This window comes from Pan troglodytes, chromosome 16 (genome assembly GCF_028858775.2).
Source record: "Pan troglodytes isolate AG18354 chromosome 16, NHGRI_mPanTro3-v2.0_pri, whole genome shotgun sequence".
NCBI classification, from domain to species: Eukaryota; Metazoa; Chordata; class Mammalia; order Primates; family Hominidae; genus Pan; species Pan troglodytes.
Window position 1 is genome coordinate 89,225,975 of NC_072414.2, and position 19,943 is coordinate 89,245,917.

The 19,943-nt window shown below is 38.1% G+C and overlaps 2 long non-coding RNA genes across 4 annotated transcripts in view; one reads left to right on the top strand and one right to left on the bottom strand.

Annotated features, from left to right (window-relative positions):
- The window catches only part of LOC134808481 (uncharacterized), a 140,190-nt gene that overhangs the window by 115,870 nt on the left and 4,377 nt on the right, over positions 1-19,943 (top strand). For both annotated transcript variants that reach the window (XR_010151530.1, XR_010151531.1), the window contains one exon: positions 17,016-19,898. This is a non-coding gene — a long non-coding RNA (uncharacterized LOC134808481). The remainder of the gene's footprint in view (positions 1-17,015; positions 19,899-19,943) is intronic.
- The window catches only part of LOC104002448 (uncharacterized), a 185,608-nt gene that overhangs the window by 72,693 nt on the left and 92,972 nt on the right, over positions 1-19,943 (bottom strand). The window contains exons 4-5 of one of the 2 annotated variants that reach the window (XR_010151529.1): positions 15,809-15,918; positions 15,617-15,733 (exon numbers count right to left, since the gene is read on the bottom strand). This is a non-coding gene — a long non-coding RNA (uncharacterized LOC104002448). Of the gene's footprint in view, positions 1-15,616; positions 15,737-15,808; positions 15,919-19,943 lie in introns of both variants that reach the window. The other variant, XR_674759.5, reaches the window with a different exon arrangement.

The following is a 19,943-nucleotide window of genomic DNA, read 5'->3' on the forward strand; positions in this document are numbered from 1 at the left end:
ATTAATGTCAATGGGTACATTTTCACAAGTGTGAGCTGTGACTTCCTTCACGGTAGCATAGAATGGACTGAGTTAGTGTAGAATCAGTAATAAACCAGGAAATTTTCTCCAGTGTACACAATTATTCTATCAGGGAAGGCAGAAAGGACTCTAAAACAGTTCAATTAAATTCAGTAATATGGAAACATAATACAAGATTTTAATCTTGGCCAGCATGGTGGCTCATGCCTGTAACCCCAGAACTTTGGGAGGCTGAGGTGGGTGGATCACCCGAGATCAGGAGTTCGAGATCGGCCTGGCCTACATGGTGAAATTCCATTTCTACTAAAAATTCAAAAATTAGCTGGGCATGGTGCTATTCTAGAGGCTGAGGCAGGAGAATCACTTAAATTTAGGAGACGGGGGTTGCAGTGAACCAAGATTGTGCCACAGCACTCCAGCCTGTACAACAGAGCAAGACTGTTTCAAAAAAAAATTAATCTTACTATAAATTGTGAGACTGATTCATCATATGAATTTGGTTTTAAAAAAACAAAAATGGTAAATGCATTATCTGAGGCAGGTAAAAATGTAAACCACTGAAAGTTTAGAGAAATTTCTGAAATAAATAATACTATTTTGCCTATTGACATAAAAAGAACACTAGTCTTTATTAGGTCTCATTGATAACTTTGCATCTAAAAGATCATGAACAGTTGTAATTTCTATTTCATATAAATCTGTGGTTACAGTGGTCTTAACTCTGATTTCCTATTTAAAAAAAATTCAGGCTTCTACTTTGCACCAGACAATTTTAGTTGTGCCTTAGTGTGGGAAGAGAAAGCTTCCTGTAATCCTGTATGCACACTCTGAATGGTTCTGACCAGGTGAAAGAAAATCGAGCCAGCTCTCCACAGAGAACACTGCCTGACTTTGTAAAGGCATTTGAAGACCAAAGATGTATCTACGTTTTGTGCACAGAGATGAAGGAAGCCCACACTTAGGTTTCTGGCTAGGGATATCTCTAGTCTGACCATGTTTCATTCAATTCAAAATTACTCTAAGCTATGTCCAGAGCTCTGTGAGGGCACCCCACACAGGGCATTTCTGCTTTTCTCTCTTCTCTTACTCCCATCTCTCATCTCTCACCCAAACCTGGTTTTCTCTCAGCCTTCAACCTCGGCTGCTTTAAATACCCTTAATCCTTAAGCCCCCATCGCTCCTATCCCATGCTCACTTAGAACTAATGAAGTAATCATTTTTCTAAGGAAATCAAGACTACGTATCTTGAATTTCTTTCTTTTTTATTCTTTTTTTGAAAATTTTTTTATTATTATTACACTTTAAGTTTTAGGGTACATGTGCAGGTTTCTTACATATGTATACATGTGCCATGTTGGTGTGCTGTACCCATTAACTCGTCATTTAACATTAGGTATATCTCCTAATGCTATCCGTCCCCCCTCCCCCTACCCCACAACAGTCCCCAGAGTGTGATGTTCCCCTTCCTGTGTCCATGTGTTCTAATTGTTCAATTCCCACCTATGAGTGAGAACATGAGGTGTTTGGTTTTTTGTCCTTGCCATAGTTTGCTGAGAATGATGGTTTCCAGTTTCATCCTTGTCCCTACAAAGGACATGAACTCATCATTTTTTATAGCTGCATAGTATTCCATGGTGTATATGTGACACATTTTCTTAATCCAGTCTATCATTGTTGGACATTTGGGTTGGTTCCAAGTCTTTCCTATTGTGAATAGTGCCGCAATAAACATACATGTGCATGTGTCTTTATAGCAGCATGATTTATAATCCTTTGGGTATATACCCAGTAATGGGATGGCTGGGTCAAATGGTATTTCTAGTTCTAGATCCCTGAAGAATCACCACACTCACTTCCACAATGGTTGAACTAGTTTAGAGTCCCACCAACAGTGTAAAAGTGTTCCTATTTCTCCATATCCTCTCCAGCACCTGTTGTTTCCTCACTTTTTAATGATCGCCATTCAAACTGGTGTGAGATGGTATCTCATTGTGCTTTTGATTTGCATTTCTCTGATGGCCAGTGATGGTGAGCATTTTTTCATGTGTTTTTTGGCTGCATAAATGTCTTCTTTTGAGAAGTGTCTGTTCATATCCTTCACCCACGTTTTGATGGGGTTGTTTGTTTTTTTCTTGTGAATTTGTTTGAGTTCATTGTAGATTCTGGATATTAGCCCTTTGTCATATGAGTAGGTTGTGAAAATTTTCTCCCATTTTGTAGGTTGCCTGTTCACTCTGATGGTAGTTTCTTTTTTTGTGCAGGAGCTCTTTAGTTTAATTAGATCCCATTTGTCAATTTTGGCTTTTGTTGCCATTGCTTTTGGTGTTTTAGACATGAAGTCCTTGCCCATGCCTATGTCCTGAATGGTATTGCCTAGGTTTTCTTCTAGGGTTTTTATGGTTTTAGGTCTAACGTTTAAGTCTTTAATCCATCTTGAATTAATTTTTGTGTAAGGTGTAAGGAAGGGATCCAGTTTCAGCTTTCTACATATGGCTAGCCAGTTTTCCCAGCACCATTTATTAAATAGGGAATCCTTTCCCCATTGCTTGTTTTTGTCAGGTTTGTCAAAGATCAGATGGTTGTAGATATGCAGCATTATTTCTGAGGGCTCTGTTCTGTTCCATTGATCTATATCTCTGTTTTGGTGCCAGTACCATGCTGTTTTGGTTACTGTAGCCTTGTAGTGTAGTTTGAAGCCAGGTAGCTTGATGCCTCCAGCTTTGTTCTTTTGGCTTAGGATTTACTTGGCCATGGGGGCTCTTTTTTGGTTCCATATGAACTTTAAAGTAGTTTCTTCCAATTCTGTGAAGAAAGTTCTTGGTAGCTTGATGGGGATGGCATTGAATCTATAAATTACCTTGGGCAGTATGGCCATTTTCACAATATTGATTCTTCCTACCCATGAGCATGGAATGTTCTTCCATTTGTTTGTATCCTCTTTTATTTCATTGAGCAGTGGTTTGCAGTTCTCCTTGAAGAGGTCCTTCACATCCCTTGTAAGTTGGATTCCCAGGTGTTTTATTCTCTTTGAAGCAATTGTGAATGGGAGTTCACTCATGATTTGGCTCTCTGTCTGTTATTGGTGTATAAGAATGCTTGTGATTTTTGTACATTGATTTTGTATCCTGAGACTTTGCTGAAGTTGCTTATCAGCTTAAGGAGATTTTGGGCTGAGACAATGGGGTTTTCTAGATATACAATCATGTCATCTGCAAACAGGGACAATTTGACTTCCTCTTTTCCTAATTGAATACCCTTTATTTCCTTCTCCTGCCTAATTGCCCTGGCCAGAACTTCCAACACTATGTTGAATAGGAGTGGTGAGAGAGGGCATCCCTGTCTTGTGCCAGTTTTCAAAGGGAATGCTTCCAGTTTTTGCCCATTCAGTATGATATTGGCTGTGGGCTTGTCATAGATAGCTCTTATTATTTTGAAATATGCCCCATCAATACCTAATTTATTGAGAGTTTTTAGCATGAAGGGTTGTTGAATTTTATCAAAGGCCTTTTCTGCATCTATTGAAATAATCATGTGGTTTTTGTCTTTGGTTCTGTTTATATGCTGGATTACATTTATTGATTTGCGTATATTGAACCAGCCTTCCATCCCAGGGATGAAGCCCACTTGAGCATGGTGGATAAGCTTTTTGATGTGCTGCTGGATTCGGTTTGCCAGTATTTTATTGAGGATTTTTGCATCAATGTTCATCAAGGATATTGGTCTAAAATTCTCTTTTTTGGTTGTGTCTCTACCAGGCTTTGGTGTCAGGATGATGCTGGCCTCATAAAACGAGTTAGGGAGGATTCCCTCTTTTTCTATGGATTGGAATAGTTTCAGAAGGAATGGTACCACCTCCCTCCTTGTACATCTGGTAGAATTCGGCTGTGAATCCATCTGGTCCTGGACTTTTTTTGATTGGTAAGCTATTGATTATTGCCTCAATTTCAGAGCCTGTTATTGGTCTATTCAGAGATTCAACTTCTTCCTGGTTTAGTCCTGGGAGGGTGTATGTGTTGAGGAATTTATCCATTTCTTCTAGATTTTCTAGTTTATTTGCATAGAGGTGTTTGTAGTATTCTCTGATGGTAGTTTGTATTTCTGTGGGATCGGTGGTGATATCCCCTTTATCATTTTGTATTGTATCTATGTGATTCTTCTCTCTTTTCTTCTTTATTAGTCTTGCTAGCAGTATATCAATTTTGTTGATCTTTTGAAAAAAGCAGCTCCTGGATTCATTAATTTTTTGGAGGGTTTTTTGTGTCTATTTCCTTCAGTTCTGCTCAGATTTTAGTTATTTCTTGCCTTCTGCTAGCTTTTGAATGTGTTTGCTCTTGCTTTTCTAGTTCTTTTAATTGTGATGTTAGGGTGTCCATTTTGGATCTTTCCTGCTTTCTCTTGTGGGCATTTAGTGCTATAAATTTCCCTCTACACACTGCTTTGAACATTCAAAGCAGTGTCCCAGAGATTCTGGTATGTTGTGTCTTTGTTCTCGTTGGTTTCAAAGAACATCTTTATTTCTGCCTTCCTTTCGTTATGTACCCAACAGTCATTCAGGAGCAGGTTGATCAGTTTCCATGTAGTTGAGCGGTTTTGAGTGAGTTTCTTAATCCTGAGTTCTAGTTTGATTGCACTGTGGTCTGAGAGACAGTTTGTTGTAATTTCTGCTCTTTTACATTTGCTGAGGAGAGCTTTAGTTCCAACTATGTGGTCAATTTTGGAATAGGTGTGGTATGGTGCTGAAGAAAATGTATATACTGTTGATTTGGGGTGGAGAGTTCTGTAGATGTCTGTTAGGTCCGCTTGGTGCAGAGCTGAGTTCAATTCCTGGGTATGCTTGTTAACTTTCTGTCTCGTTGATCTGTCTAATGTTGACAGTGGGGTGTTAATGCCTCCCATTATTATTGTGTGGGAGTCTAAGTCTCTTTGTAGGTCACTCAGGACTTGCTTTATGAATCTGGGTGCTCCTGTATTGGGTGCATATATATTTAGGAGAGTTAGCTCTTCTTGTTGAATTGATCCCTTTACCATTATGTAATGGCCTTCTTTGTCTCTTTTGATCTTTGTTGGTTTAAAGTCTGTTTTATCAGAGACTAGGATTGCAACCCCTGCCTTTTTTTGTTTTCCATTTGCTTGGTAGATCTTCCTCCATCCTTTTATTTTGAGCTTATGTGTGTCTCTGCACGTGAGATGGGTTTCCTGAATACAGCACACTGATGGGTCTTGACTCTTTATCCAATTTGCCAGTCTGCGTCTTTTAATTGGAGCATTTAGCCCATTTACATTTAAAGTTAATATTGTTATGTGTGAATTTGATCCTGTCATTATGATGTTAGCTGGTTATTTTCCTCGTTAGTTGATGCAGTTTCTTCCTAGCCTTGATGGTCTTTACATTTTGGCATGATTTTGCAGTGGCTGGTACCGGTTGTTCCTTTCCATGTTTAGTGCTTCCTTCAGGAGCTCTTTTATGGCAGGCCTGGTGGTGACAAAATCTCTCAGCATTTGCTTGTCTGTAAAGTATTTTATTTCTCCTTCACTTCTGAAGCTTAGTTTGGCTGGATATGAAATTCTGGGTTGAAAATTCTTTTCTTTAAGAATGTTGACTGTTGGCCCCCACTCTCTTCTGGCTTGTAGAGTTTCTGCCAAGAGATCTGCTGTTAATCTGATGGGCTTCCCTTTGTGGGTAACCCGACCTTTCTCTCTGGCTGCCCTTAACATTTTTTCCTTCATTTCAACTTTGGTGAATCTGACAGTTATGTGTCTTGGAGTTGCTCTTCTCGAGGAGTATCTTCGTTGCATTCTCTGTATGTCTTGAATCTGAATGTTGCCCTGCCTTGCTAGATTGGGGAAGTTCTCCTGCATAATATCCTGCAGAGTGTTTTCCAACTTGGCTCCATTCTCCCCGTCACTTTCAGGTATACCAATCAGACGTAGATTTGGTCTTTTCACATAGTCCCATATTTCTTGGAGACTTTGTTTGTTTCTTTTTATTCTTTTTTCTCTAAACTTCCCTTCTTGCTTCATTTCATTCATTTCATCTTCCATCACTGATACCCTTTCTTCCAGTTGATGGCATCGACTCCTGAGGCTTCTCCGTTCTTCACATAGTTCTCCAGCGTTGGCTTTCAGCTCCATCAGCTCCTTTAAGGACTTTTCTGCATTGGGTATTCTAGTTATCCATTCGTCTAATTTTTTTTCAAGGTTTCTAACTTCTTTGCCATTGGTTTGAATTTCCTCCTGTAGCTCGGAGTTGTTTGATCGTCTGAAGCCTTCTTCTCTCAACTTGTCAAAGTCGTTCTCCGTCCAGCTTTGTTCCGTTGCTGGTGAGGCGCTGCGTTCCTTTGGAGGAGGAGAGGCGCTCTGCTTTTTAGAGTTTCCAGTTTTTCTGCTCTGTTTTTTCCCCATCTTTGTGGTTTTACCTACTTTTTGTCTTTGATGATGGTGACGTACAGATGGGTTTTGGTGTTGATGTCCTTTCTCTTTGTTAGTTTTCCTTCTAACAAACAGACAGGACCCTCAGCTGCAGGTCTGTTAAAGTTTGCTAGAGGTCCACTCCAGACCCTTTTTGCCTAGGTGTCAGCAGCGGTGGCTGCAGAACAGCGGTGGCTGTAGAACAGCAGATTTTGGTGACCCACAAATGCTGCTGCCTGATTGTTCCTCTGGAAGTTTTGTCTCAGAGGAGTACCCGGCCGTGTGAGGTGTCAGTCTGCCCCTACTAGGGGGTGCCTCCCAGTTAAGCTGCCCAGGGGTCAGGGACCCACTTGAGGAGGCAGTCTGCCTGTTCTCAGATCTCCAGCTGCATGCTGTGAGAACCACTGCTCTCTTCAAAGCTGTCAGACAGGGACATTTAAGTCTGCAGAGGTTACTGCTGTCTTTTTGTTTGTCTGTGCCCTGCCCCCAGAGGTGGAGCCTACAGAGGCAGGCAGGCCTCCTTGAGCTGTGGTGGGCTCCACCCAGTTGGAGCTTCCCTGCTGCTTTGTTTACCTAAGGGAGCCTGGGCAATGGCGGGCGCCCCTCCCCCAGCCTCGCTGCCGCCTTGCAGTTTGATCTCAGACTGCTGTGCTAGCAGTCAGGGAGACTCCATGGGCGTAGGACCCTCCGAGCCAGGTGTGGGATATAATCTTCTGGTGTGCCGTTTTTTAAGCCTGTAGGGAAAGCGCAGTATTAGGGTGGGAGTGACCCGAATTTCCAGGTGCCGTCTGTCACCCCTTTCTTTGACTAGGAAAGGGAACTCCCTGACCCCTTGAGCTTCCCGAGTGAGGCAATGCGTCACCCTGCTTCAGCTCGTGCAGGGTGCGCTGCACCCACTGTCTTGCGCCCACTGTCTGGCACTCCCTAGTGAGATGAACCTGGTACCTCAGATGGAAATGCGGAAATCACCTGTCTTCTGTGTCGCTCACGCTGGGAGCTGTAGACCGGAGCTGTTCCTATTTGGCCATCTTGGCTCCACCGAATTTCTTTCTTAAGATCTCTTTTTTCAGCATTTCTCTTATTCTGCCTGATGCTAATTACTGTCCCTCAGAGGGAAATATATCATGTTTTTATTCCTTATTTTATGAAACAAATATTCAGTGATGCTTTTCCTGCTTAAGGATCTGAATTAGACTCATTTGAAACAAAGAAGATATATAATGCATAGCCTCTGCTTTAAAAAAGATACTATCTCACTGTGGCGGAATATACTCTGTATAAAAGTGACTAATAACAGAGTCTCTAAGAAGTGTCCATGTGGTGGAACAGAGAGTTGTCTAGGTTAGTAAGAGAAAAGGAAGCATTTTGGAGAGGAAAGGAAAATGTTGAGTAGGCTATTCCGCCAAGCCACACTCAAGGTCAGGGACAGGCTTTAAAGGCAGCCTGGGGCCGAACAAATGAGCCATGAACTTGGGCAGGAGAGTCTAGGCTTAACTTGACAGGCAATGCAGAAATTTTGTCAAGAGAACAGTTAAGATCTTTAGGTTGTATTGTATTTTTAGAAGTGTCTTTTAACAATAAAACATGTCCAGAGAGCAATTTCCAGTGTGACAGAGTGAGAAGGTCAACAAATCCTATTCCCAAAAAAGCAACAATAAATCTGGATAAGATGATTAAAAAAAAATCATTTCAGCAACCTGCTATTTAACCAAAGGCATAGAAGAGAGAAGGGTTTATTCATGAAAACTACCAAACTTCTGGTATTAAATGTGGTCATCTGAGACATTTTTGAGTAAGGCTGCTCCCATCCTCCATCCCACCTGCCAGCTCTGTCAGAGCCTTAGTTCAGTCAAGGTGTGGCTGGCTTTGAAAATAGGAAGTTACCCATCATGGGAGAATAGGCTTCATTTGGCTGAGATTGCAGGTCGATTGGAGGTGAGATGTAGAATACAGGACTATCCAAGGATTTAACAGGGAGTTCTGGAAAATAGCCAAATCATTCTTAATAAGGTAGCCACATATCTTCTTATGATTTTTTTTAAATTACAATTTTAAACGGTTTCAGGGGTTTATCATATACAGGAAAATAACAAAAAGGAGAAGGTAGAAAAGGGACATATAGTGAAGCAGTTTCTATATTTAATGGATTTAAATTAGTATTATTTTGAAGTAGGTTTAGAGGAATATTATGCCTACAACAACTACAAAAAAAGAACCCTCAAAATAATATATTAAGAAATAACAGAAGTAAAGCCATATTTATGTAATCTAAAACAAAACAGTAAGAGAGGAATAAAAAAATAAAAAAAGGTAGCATTCAAATGGAAAGCAAATTGGCAAATAAAATTTTAACTATGTACAAATGATAATAGATGTAAAGACTCTTTAGTGAAAAACCAGACTGCCAGATTAGATTTTTTTTAAAACCTGATTCTATAATTTCTACCAAAAACACTTTGCATTCAAAGACATAGATTGACTGAATTTTTTTTAGTCCCTAAATATGTAGGGGGCAATTTGTAGAGGGAAATTTAAGTACATCAGAAATACATAACAACTATAATGTGTATACACATCTAGCAAGAGAATCATACATAACAACTATAATGTGTATACACATCTAGCAAGAGAATCCCAAACACATGAAACAACAAACTAGCAAATTGAAATGATATATCAACCATTCAACAATAACTGGTGAAAGAATTCAGTGAATTACTTTCAGTGATTAATAAGAAAGATAGAAATTCAGCACGTTTAAAGACTTGAACAGGACTATAAAACAATTTGACCTAATTGTCATATATAAACCCTTTCGTGTAACTACTGAAGATAGATATTATTTTCAGGCACATATGGGGAATTCGCCAAGATAGAGCACATTCTGGGTCACAAAATAAGCTTCAAAACATTTTAAAGGTATTTTTGTCCTATAAATTTGTTATCTTACCACAATGGAATTAGAGATAATCAACAAACAGAAATCGTAGAAATAGCCACTTTTTCAAATATTTGGAAATTTAACAACATACTTTTAAATAATCCAGAAGGGAATTTTAGGAAAATACTGAAATTAACAAAAATGAAAGTACTGTCTAGCAGAATTTATGGGGTTCAGTTAAGCAATGGTTAGAGGGACATTAATAGCAAAAAACAACTAAAGAAAATCAGAAAGTTCTAGAATCAATGATTTAAGCTTCCACCTTAAGGAACTAATAAAACAAGTGGAAATCGAACCAAACAAAACTAGAAAGAAAATATTTAACATTAGAAGGATAACAAAAGAAATAAACAGGAAAGTGGTAACAGTAATAAAAGAAACCAAGTTGCTTTTTTGAGATCAAAAATAAAATTGAGTCACCCTTAGCTATACTGACAAAAAGTAAACAAAAGGAACACATTACCAATATCAGTAATAAAAAGGGAACATTATTAACAAATACAAAGAAATTAAAAGAATTAAGTATAATATTGTGCAAAACTATATGCCATAAAATTAGATAATTTACATAAAATAAAACTTAGATGTAAATTATCAAAACTGATTCAAAAGGAAATAGAAAACCCGAGTTAACTATAATAAGACATTACCATAGTAATTAAAATTTTTTCCATAAAAGAAGACAGGCATATAAGCCTTCACTGGTGTGATCTATCAAATATTTAAAGTAGAGATAAGAAAAATCCTTCATAAACTCTTTCAAAAAATAGAGGAAGGGGCACTTCCCAACTCATTCTATAAAACCAGTACTACTCTATCACCAACACCAGAGAAAAGCATCGTAAGAAAATAAAACTTCACACCAATATTTATCATGAATATAAATACAAACATTCTTATTAAATTTTTGGCAAACTGAATTCGGCAACACCTAAAAATATTGTATGTCATTATTATATGGCATTTCTATAATATTAATAGAATGAAGAAAAAGATTTAACCTGATCATTTTGTAGATATAGAAAAACTTTTTGAGAAAATGTAATACCTAACAATGATAATAAGTCTCAAGAAACTACAAATGGAAAGAATTTTCTTCAACCTGATATAAACAATCCATAAGAACTTACAGTTTAGATCAAACTTAATTGTGAAAGACTAAATGCTTCTTCCTAAAAATGGGTACAAGGCAAGGATGCCCACTCTCACACTTCTATTCAACAAAGTTGAATAGAATGGATGTTCTACACACTGCTGTGAGAAAAATAAAATTACTGAAAAGAGGGCAGACTTGTAAGGAGGAAGCAAAACTGTCTTTTTATAAATGACATGATTCTGTATTTAGAAAATCCTGAGGAATACACAATTCAATTAGTAGAGCTAATGAATGAGTTTAACAAAGCCAAAAGATACCAAAAAGTCATTGAACTTTTATATACTAGCAATGAACAATTTGAAATTTTGAAATTGAAATGTAAAATTTGAATTTGAAATAGAAAAGTAAAAAATTTCAGGCTTGGCACTGTGGTTCACGCCCGTCATCTCAACACTGGGAGGCCAAGGCAAGAGAATTACTTGAGCCCAGGAGTTTGAGACTAGCCTGAGCAGCATACTGAGACGTCATCTCTACCAAATATCAAAAAATTAGTGAGGCTTGGTTGTTTGCACCTGTAGTCCCAGCTACGCAAGAGGCTGAGGTGGGAGGATCACTTGAGCCTGGGAGATGGAGGCTGCAGTGAGCTGGGATTGTGCCACTGCACTCCAGCCTGGGTGACAGAGTGAGACCGTCTCTCTCTCTCTCTCTCACACACACACACACACACACAGAGAGAGAGAGTAAAATATTTGTATCTTCAATAGGATAAAAAAGTTAAGTACTTAGGAATAGACTTAGCAAAATAAGGCATCATTGCTTAGAGAAATTGAACAGGATCAAAATAAATGGAGAGATACTTTATGTTCATTGATAGAAGAGTAAATATTGGTTGAATGGTAATTCTTTCTAAATACTTCTATGAATTCACAATCACTATCAGAATTCTAGGAGAATTTTTTTTGGCAGAAATTCTTAATCTGATCCTAAAGTTTATATGAGAGTTCAAAAAACTTAAGAGATCACACACAATTTTGAAAAAGAAGAAAATGTGGAAGGGCAGATACCATCCGGTTTTGAAACTTACCGTGGAGCTGCAATTTAAAAATCAAGAGAGTGTAGTTTTGGCAGAAAAATGGCAATATGGAAAAATGGAAAACAATTGAGAGACCAGAAATTAACATTTATGTTTATAGTCAACTGCTTTTGGAAATAAAAATGCTATGACAGTTCATCAGTGAGAGGATAGTTTTTTTTACTAAGTAGTGCCAGAATAAATACCTCAATACAGGAAGTAAAAATACTTTCTACCTAGAGCTCTGGATTCTTGAGCATATGCTTCCTAAAATAATTAATGGCATAAGTCTAGTGCATTGCCACTGTGCACCAAAATATATCACAAATTGATCAATGATTGAAGCAAAAATGAATGAATCATAAAAACACTAGAAGATAACATTGAAGAGAGTTTTTTATAAATATATCCATCTGGGCTAGCATCATAATCCAGCATAAATTAGTATAATTAATGATTGTAGAATTGTAGAATAAATAAGTCAAGAATGTACATGTGAAAGTACTTAACTAAACATGGAGAAACTACATTACCTATCTAAAGTGCAGAAGAACTTAATGATGACTCAAAATCCAGAAGCCATAAAATAGATTGATCAATTTGGTTATGTAGAAAATATAAATCTTCTGCATGGAAGGGTGTCAGTCATTTCATTTCATAGACAAAAAAAAAAAAAGCTAATCTTCTATAAGATAAGATAAACATCCACAACCCAATAATAAACTATCAAAGATACGAAATAAGTAAATAAAAAGAAAGACATACAAAGGACCCTTAAACGTATTTAAAAGTATTCAACCTTCTCATAAGAAGAGAAATACTCGTTTCTTTTATATGAAATACAGGAGCCGGCAACTCTAAGGCTTTAGGTAGCAGAAACTAATGAAGAAGTTCTCTAGGGCTTCACTGTCAAAATGTTTCTTTTCAATGTACTCCAGTTACTTTCTAAAAGTAATAGAAACTCCCTAAAAAAGCAGTTTGACTCCCCTCATTTAGAGGATGGGTCAATAGGTGCAGCAAACCAGCATGGCACACGTATACTTATGTAACAAACCCACATGTTCTGCACATGCATCCCGTTTATTTTTTTAGAAGAAATAAGGAAAAATAAAAATTAAAGAAAAAAGAAAAAAAAGCAGTTTGACAATATGTACTAGAATCTTAACAATTTTTATATGTCACCCAGCCATCTCATTTCAGAGAATCTACCCTAAAGAATAATAATTAGACTTACATACCAGGATACGTGTGACAAGGATGTTTATTAACAATGAGCCTGACTGGATTTGACTTAGATCAAGTGCCACTTCTTGGCCAAGGGAGTGCAGAGAATCTCATGGGGACAGAATGCAGGAGAGAAGATTTGTCTATTTATCTAACAGATAATTTGTAGGGCTTATGATGTGTCAGGCACTGTTCTAATTGCTTTTGTGATTCATTGCTCAGTTCATCCTCATAATATCCCCATTTTACAGATGACTAGCAGCATGCACAGAGATGTTAAGTAACTTGTCTGTGATCTCACAGAGTTGAGATTCAAACATGGCAGTGTAGTTTGAAAGTCCATGCATTCAATAATGGTCCCAAAGAGAATCAAGGTGCTATTTTCAGAAGAAGGAAACAATTTGTATTCAGGCAGAACCACAGCGTCCATTACTGTCAGTGGTGTCTGCTGCCCAGAGCAGACACTCTTCTCAAGTATTTCCATAAGACACATGGGCTACGCTGATGGTAGCACGTGGAACACAACTTTATAGCTGACTTGAATGTGTCCATCTGCTCTGAAAGACCCTACGGCACAATGTCTCTGGGGCTCACTGGAAACTTAATAAGCACTGTCGAATAATATCGAAGATATTTAGAAGGAAAGCATTCCTCCTTGATTTTCACCTCAAAGTTTGTGGAGACAGGGTCCTTGGAGGAAAAGGGAAATCTATGAAAAAATATGATTCGAATAATATGCAAGGGTTCAAACTTGGGTTTCATTAATTTCTATTGCATTATAATTCTCATACCAGGCTGACAAGAACTAATCTCAGAGTGTATTAGTAGCACAGACTAAGGCATTTTAATGTTGGAAGTACTTGCTTAAAAGTCAAAATAGCAAAAAATGTGATAAGAATTTGATAGACATTAATAAATTATTAAAACATTGATTCAAGAACTATCCATGAGGACCTAGTATGAGTCAGCGACAACAGTAGGCTCTGTGCACCATTCTAAGAGCCATAATGCTTCCTGTAATTTGATCACTTGAAAAAAAGCAGTCATATGTGGTGATACTTGTTGATTTAACCATTCTAGTCAAATAGCTCGCCATCTATTTTGTAAGGAAATGTGGTAAATTTTTGTTGCTTGACTTTCATATGAATTAGTTCCATTAAAAACAGTTAAACCAGTGGCCTGGGTGTACTGTATCAATATCTATTTCATTTACATACAAATGCTCTCAGTACTAAAGCTAACTCTTGTGTCGCAGTGAGCATCTGGTGGTTATTATGTAGGTGTAAATAATTAGAGAGTCACACACCAGATTTGATTCATGCTGGTTGACAATTGGTATGATTCTGACATTAAAACAAGCATTTTGTGTGTCTGAGCTCTCAGTAAATGAATCATCTAGTCATTTTCCTTTTATTTTGGGAATACACAGGATACATAAATGTTATACCAAACTTTTCTATTCATAAGAGATAGATATGAAAAAGTGTGTAAACTTTAGAAATTAGAAAAACATTTAAGAAAGCAAAAAATATTGTATCGTTCTATTAATACATAGAATTCTGTATCCCATTTCCTAGGGTATTACATTTTTAAAAAATAATTGACATAATAGTCATTTTCCTGACATTTTTCATTGTTAATCATCATCACTCACATAATTATTTTGTTATATATTTGATTATTGTTTTCTAAGCTAGATTCCTTGAAATGAGATTGCCAGGAAAAAGGATATAGCATCTTTTTAGATGTTGGTACATATTGTCAAACTGATTTTTAGAGTTTCTGTTAACTCTTATTAAAGTGTAACTGAAGAGAATAGAAGTGTCCCAGTTTATAGCATTATACCGACTCTCATTGCCCCCTTTTAAATCATTACTATGCTTAACTCAATAAAGAAAAAAATGAAAGCTGCTTGTTTTAATTTTCATGCTTTTTTTTTTTTTTTTTTGAGAGAGAGAGAGAGACAGTTTCACTATGTTGCCCAGGTTGGAGTGCAGTGGTGCAATCATAGCTCACTGCAACCCCGGGACTCCTAGCCTCAAGTCATCCTCCCACTTCAGCTACCCAGCTAGTACCCACCACCGCACCCAGCTCTTTTTTAAAAAAATTTTTATAGAGATGGGGTCTTGCTATGAGTTGCCCAGGCTGGACTCAAACTCCTGACCTCAGAAGATCTTCCTGCCTCAGCTTTCCAAGTTGCATCTGGCTATTTACAGGCTTTCAGAAAGTGTTTGTTGTATCTCTACCTTGTCCCATCATTGTGTTAGATACACTCACATTACAAATGTTGTCAAAAATGCTCACATCATAAAGAGGAGAATTAATATGTGAAATCTGAAGGCAGAGAACAAGAATAAGAGATTCACCAAGTAAAACAAAAAACATGGGTTTGAAATAATGGAATATGTATTATTAAAACAAAAACATTAACCTAAAGGCTAGTTCATGGTTTTTATTGAATTTTGATTTTTATATATTTGCCACATGAGCTTTTCCCCAAATAGGTTACTGAGATACATAGCCACAGGATGCACCTGCCTAAATGCCCTGCAAAACACAGTCATTTAATATTATTCTGTGGTTCTTGCGGCATTCATCATACTGAGCCTTATGATGCAACTGGAAGAGTTAGGACCCAAGACTCTACCTTTCCATTTTACCTATTGTGTTGTTTCCCATCACTGCTGTAACAAATCACCACACACAGTGACGTAAAGCAATGCATATTGTTAGCTTACAATTCTGGAAGTCAGAAGTCAGCAATGAGTTTCACTAGGTATGAATAATTCCAGGTGATGGTCTGCAAACCTGAGTTCCTTCTAGAGGCTCTTAGGGGAAAAATCTATTTCCTTACCTTTTCCAACTTCTAGGGGCTGCTTGTGTTCCTTGCCTCCTGGCCATTCTCTCCAAAGACGGCAGCATCTTCAAATCTGTCTTTGATTCCGCTTCCATTATCGCATCTTCTGTAGCTCTTCTAGGGAAACTTTTGATCACATTGGGCCCACCAGACAATCCAGAATCATTCGTCTCAATGGCCTTAACTTACCGACATCTGTGAAGTCCCTTTTGCAATGTGGGGCAACCTGTTCATAGGTTCCATGGAATAGGACCTGGACATTTTGTTGGCGGGGTGGTCCTCTCTTCTGTTTAAATCACCTGTACTCAAAAAAAAACATAAGGCTTTGTGACAAATTGTATTTAAGATGTTATAAATGCCAGTGTGTTCACTTTGTAAACATTCAATATTGAATGTTATGGCTTATAATATCATCAATATTTATTGTATTTTTTGTGATGAACTGTAGGAAAAAAATACTTTTTCCCTTCTTCAGTCAGTCATTAGTCTCATTTGTCTCATTCTAGACTAAGGTTAGCACTCAAACAAAAACATATTTATTAGCTAATGAGAATAATGAAAGCAGGCTATTTTGTATATTAATAGCTTTGCATTAGGCATAATGAATTTTATTCCACAGGGCAAAAGGGATTTCACAAATGAAAAAACTAGGAACCAATGTTCAACATATATCCCAGAAATTAGATGGCTAGGATTGGCTATGTACAAGAAAACACACATTTTAATTATCTCATTTTCCCCTCCTATTATGTGACTTTCATAATAGAAACATGGCATAATGGAGGTAGCCCAAGGCTTTGGAATTAGACCAACCAGAGTTCAAATTCTGGTTGTTCTACCTATCAGATATTTGCATTAAGGTAATTTTTTAAATGCTTCTCAGCCTTTGAAAAATGGATATTATAATATTCACCACACTGAGATATTATAAAGATTAAGTAAAATAATGTATGAAGATGACTTTACATAAATAAACTGTTAATTTGCTTTGCTCTATTGTCTTTGCTTTTAAAATAGTTGTATTGTATCTACTTATATAGATTTGTCTTCATGCTTATAGCTGAAATAGTTGAAAATATTTTATTCTATGAATTGAAAAAATAAAGACTACTGGCTTTTATCTTTCACTAAAATGTAAGTTTCTTGCATTTTAGGAAAATAAATATGGCACCAAATTTGTCTGCAGGCACAGAGATTACATTCCGCGAATGTTAATATCTACCTATCTATATCCTATTTGCCGTCAGGTTCTTTTGAGGGATAATGATTTGTTTTAGATTATATTCTCAATAAGTGATGAAATTTATAGACTCTCCTTCATAGTCACTCAGCAATGAAACAGAGCAAACAATCATTAATAAATGATGGACGTTCTACATAGGATTCTGTGTTCTAGGTATGTATGCAAAAGATGATCTTACTCTTGAGAGCCACTAGAACTCTTTGAAGAAAAAAAAATGCTATTTGCTATAGGGAAATCTTTCTGGAAAATAATAATTTCACCTTTGAGTCAGCTTCCCTGGACTCTTGCCTCATACATCTTCAGCCAAGGTCAGTCCGTTATGAAAATCCACTCTCCCTTCCCCATGAAAGAACATTCGAGGCATACTTATTATATTAACTGAATTGTTACATATGTATTAAAAGTTTATAGTATGTGTTAGCATTTATTTATTTTTTGTAAGATGTCTTTCCAGGAATATATAACCCTGGTTCATAATATTGTACCCTTTGTATCTAAGATTTGATATATGTGAGTAAACATATAACTATCTATCTGGGGGCAAGTAAATTGAAAGCCAAGAATCATCTCAAGTGTTGGAAATCATATGGTATAGAATTCATTACCATTTGTGAACTGGAATGGGCAGCAAGATATTTGAATAAAAATTAAACTAGTTCTATAATTGGTGATTTGAAATTTTTGGAAAAAGCCACGGCAGTGAAATAGTTTGGATGTCCCCTCAAAATCTCATGCTGAATTGTAATCCCCAGTGTTGGAGGTGGGGACTGGTGGGAGGTGTTTGGGTCATGAGGGCTTGTTGCTGGCCTCACCATGGTGAGTGAGTTCTCAGGAGATCTGTTTTTTTTTTTTTTTAATTGTGCGGCACTTCCCCGCAACCCCTCTTGCTTATGCTTTTACCAAGTCAAGTTCCTGCTCCTGTTTCATCTTCTGCCATAGGTAAAAGCTTCCTGAGGTCTCCTCAGAAGCAGATGCTGCTACCATGATTTACAGCCTGCAGAACAGTGAGCCAAGTAAACTTCTTTTCTGATAAATTACCCACACTCAAGTATTTCTTTATAGCAACAGAAGAATGGTTAATATAGAAAATTGGTACCAAGGTACAGGGCTTGAAACCATGGAAGCAACATTGGAACTGGGTAAAGGGCAGAGGTTGGAAGACTTTGGAGGGCTCAGAAGAAGACAGGAAGATGACAGGAAGTTCAGAACTTCTTAGAGACTGGTTAAATGGTTGTGACCAAAACATTAATAGTGATATGGACAGTGAAGGCCAAGCTGACCAAGTCTCAGATGGAAATGGCTTTGCTCACTGGAGCAAAGGTCACAAGGATTATCCCTTAGCAAAGAACTTGGCTGCATTCTGTTCATGCCCTAGGTATCTATGGAAGTTTGAAATTAAGAGTGATGATTTAGGTATCTGGTGGAAGGAATTTCTGAGCAGCAAATCATTTAAGATGTGGCCTATTTGCTTCTAAGAGCCTACACTTAGATGCAGGAGGAAATAAATGACTTAAAGTTGGGAACTGATATTTAAAGGGGAAGAAGAGCATAAAGGTTTGGAAAATTTGAAGCCTGGCCATGTGGCAAAGAAATAAAATGCTTTTTCAGGAGAGGAATTCAACCAGGTGGCAGAGTAATCACTTACTAGAGCAATTTGCATAAATAAAAGACAGCCAAGTGATAATATCCATGGCAATGGGGAAAAGGCCTTACAGGCATTTCCGAGAGATCATCCAGGAAGCCCCTTCTATCACAGGCCCTGGGGCTTGGAAAGAGAAAGTAATTTTGTGAGCCAGGACCAGGACCACACAGTTCCGTGCAGCCTTGGAACACTGCTCCCCACATCCCAGACACTCTGGCTCCAGCTTCAGCTCAAAGGGCCCCAGGTATTTCTCATATTGCCACTTTGGAGAGCACAAGCTGCCTTAAATTTTGATGACTTTCATGTGCTCTTAAAAGCCTGTGGGTGCACAGAGTACAAAAGTGAAGGAGGCTTGGCAGCCTCTGCATAGGTTTCAGAGGATATGAGAAAGCCTGGGTGCCCAGGAAGAAGCCTGCTAGAGGGACAGAACCCCTACAGAGAACCTCTACTAGGGCATGACAAGGGGAGATGTAAAATGTGGGGTTGGAGAATCCCCAATGGGGTACTGCCTAGTGGAGCTGTGAGAAGGGGGCCACCATCCTTCAGACCCCAGAATGGTAGATCCACCAGCAGTTGGCACCCCTTGCCTGAAAAAGCCACATGCACTCAACAGCCATGAGAACAGCCACTGGGGCAGAACCCTGTAAATCCACAAGGGCAGAGCTTCCCCAGGTCTTGGGAGCCCACTCCTTGCACCAGTGTGCCCTGGAGGTGGAACATGGACTGAAAGGAGATTATTTTAGAAGTTGAAAATGTAATGACAGCCATGCTGAGTTTCAAACTTGCATGGAGCCTGTAGCGCCTTTCTTTTGGCCAATTTCTCACTTTTAGAATGGGGATATTTACCCAGCGCCTATACCCCCATTATATCTTGGAAGTAAATAACTTGCCTTTGATTTTACAGGCTCATAGGTGGAAGAAACTCATCTCCAGATGAGACTTCAGACTTGGACTTGGGACTTTTGAATTAATTCTGAAATCAGTTAAGACTTTGGGGAACCATTGAGAAGGAATAATTATATTCTGAACTGTGAGAACCATTTGTGGGGCCAGGGGAAGAATGATATAGTTTGTATGTTCTCTCCAAACCTCATGTTGAATAATAATCCCCAGTGTTGGATGTGGGGCCTAGTGAGAGGTGTTTGTGTAATAGGGGCAAGTTCTTCATGACTTGGTCCTGTTGTCACCATAGTGAGTGCGTTTTCATGAGATCTGGTCATTTAAAATGTGTAGCACCTCCCTCCCCTTCTTGCTCCTGTTTTTTCCATGTGAAGATGCCTGCCCCAGCTTTGCCTTCCACCATGAGTAAAAGCTTCCCAAGTCCTCCCCAGAAGCAGATGCTGGCGCTATGCTTCTGGTACAGCCTGAAAAACCTTGAGCCAATTAAACCTCAGGTAAGTCTTTACAGCAATGCAAGAATTGCCTAATATAGGCAGGAA